The sequence below is a fragment of the Danio rerio genome, chromosome 21 (genome assembly GCF_052040795.2).
Source record: "Danio rerio strain M-AB ecotype USA chromosome 21, GRCz13ab, whole genome shotgun sequence".
Taxonomy (NCBI): domain Eukaryota; kingdom Metazoa; phylum Chordata; class Actinopteri; order Cypriniformes; family Danionidae; genus Danio; species Danio rerio.
The window spans coordinates 29,998,342-30,000,805 of NC_141041.1; positions in this window are offsets into that span (position 1 = coordinate 29,998,342).

Sequence of the window (2,464 nt, forward strand, 5' to 3'; positions counted from 1 at the left end):
GTTTGTTTGTTTGTTTGTTTGTTTGTATTCACACCGGAGAGAATTCATTTCACACAGCAGTGATCTTAAGATAATGCTAAACTGTCTGCAATGCGGTTTTTCATGTGACATTCCTTGGGTTTTATTAAATGGAAAATGTCATCATTTACTCGTCCTCATGCCATTAAAATCTAAAGACAGTTCATCTTCCGATGCTGAGAGCTGAGATCTTCCTCAATTTAATGTTTAACATTTAGATTGTAATCACAAAATGAAATCTGAGTGAAGGATTTCGGTTTTCAGAAGACCGAATAAACACTTTCTATGATTAACATATTCAGGATTTTATTAATGTATGAATACTAACTGAACAATGTTTACAACATTTAAAGGGACAGTTCACCCAATTTTTTCACCCTTATGTGGTTCCTTATGTTTTTTCTGTTTTTCTGGACACAAAAGATGCTTTGAAGAATGTTAAAAAATAAATGGTAGCCATTGACATTGATAGAATGAAAAAAAAGTTTACCGTGGTCCCCAATATTCTTCAAAATGTCTGATAATTCTTTGTCCAACAGAAGAAACTCGAATAAGCCCAGTCATGCTTTCTTGATGTGAAAGAACCAATGAGCTTTAAACTGCTGGACTAGTGTGATTTTGTTTTTATCTCTTTTTTCGAGATAAAAAAAATGTTAACGCATCAGTTTTTACACGAACAGACTTTAAGTGGAGAGACGTTCGGTCACTTTATTTTGATTGTCGGTTTGTTGAATTTGAATTGCATTGCATCTACATGCTAACTAATTCTCATTAGATTATAAGTAGACTGTTAGGTTAGGGTTACTGTAAGTTGACATGTACTTGCAAAGTTTCTTATAGTCAATTAAATGTCTGTTAAAGGAACAGTATCAACAGATATTAAGCAGACAGTCTACTAATACTCAAATGGACCATCTAAATAAAGGGGTACCAGACATTCTCTTAGAATAAATTGGTAGTCTTCATTTGTGACTCAGCACCGCAAAGGCAGTCATACGGATAAATGTTTGGAAATTGAGATTTATTTATCACATAAAAGCTGAATAAATAAGTTTTCCATTAATGTTTCATTTCATTCAGTTAAAAAATATTGAGTCAATAGCATTTGAAGTTGTCTAAAACAAGTTCTTTTTATTAAACATTACAAATCAAAAATGAAGCTTTGAGATATATATATATATATATATATATATATATATATATATATATATATATATATATATATATATATATATATATATATATATATATATATATATGACAATCTTTACATAATAATGACTAAATGTGGTTACACAAAATGATGTGCAAGATGTGCTTTTTATCTGAACATCCCACAGTTGGATTGTTTCTCAGTACATTTTTTTTTTTTTTTGTCTTTACCTCAACCTGAATCTTGACAAATTATTTATAATATTACAATTGTTTAAAATTATGACAATGAAATGCACAACATGTAATAAATTTTCATAAAATGATATAAAACATAAATATTTTGATGACTTTTAATGTACTTTATCTCAAATGTTTTTTTTTTTTTACTAATGTTTAAATTCTTTTTATTAGACTGCACAGAGCAGCATTATAATAGAACATCGGCACATGATACCAACCGCAAAAAACAGAAGCTGTGTCATAATAAAAGTTTCTCTCGTTTTTCATCAGCAATTTCTCTTTTTGGTCTTGTTTTGCTTCTGCAGCTTCCAGCCTTTCTCTGCTTTAAATTACCGTGATAATGCATTCTGAATGCTTTAGCTCAGGGGTGTCAAACTGAATTCCTGGAGGGCCGAAGCCCTGCACAGTTTAGTTCCAACCCTGCTCCAACACACTTCCAGTTACTATGACCATTTATGTGAAGCTGCTTTGACACAATCTACATTGTAAAAGCGCTATACAAATAAAGCTGAATTGAATTGAATTGAAACTTACCTGTAGGTTTCAAACAAGCCTGAAGGACTCAATTAGTTTGATCAGGTGTGTTTAATTAGGGTTGGAACTAAACTGTGCAGAGCTGCGGCCCTTTATGAACTGAGTTTGACACCTGTGCTTTAGCTCGTCCATCAACATGACTTCTGCAAGTGCCCAGTAGGATTTAACAAAGACTACAGCCCCCATGATTCCAGTCAGTGTCATCAAACTACATTTTTGTTTGTTGTGAATATGTGCCCTCTAGTGGTGAAAAAGACATACTGTGCCTTTAAATGGTTCAAGATTTATGTAAAGAATTATATGAATAGCTAATAGTTAAATATGGAAGGAAATGATTTACAGTCGAAAAACCAACTGACAATAAGTCAATCTCTTTGAACTCTATTGAGCTTTAGATGATGACATATTTTGTGTAACTTTAGAGACGAACCCTAAATGTCCAAAATATATCACACCCAACTTCAAGCCAACTTATTGCTAGTGACAAAATACCTTAAGCAACTTCTAGAAGCTTCAA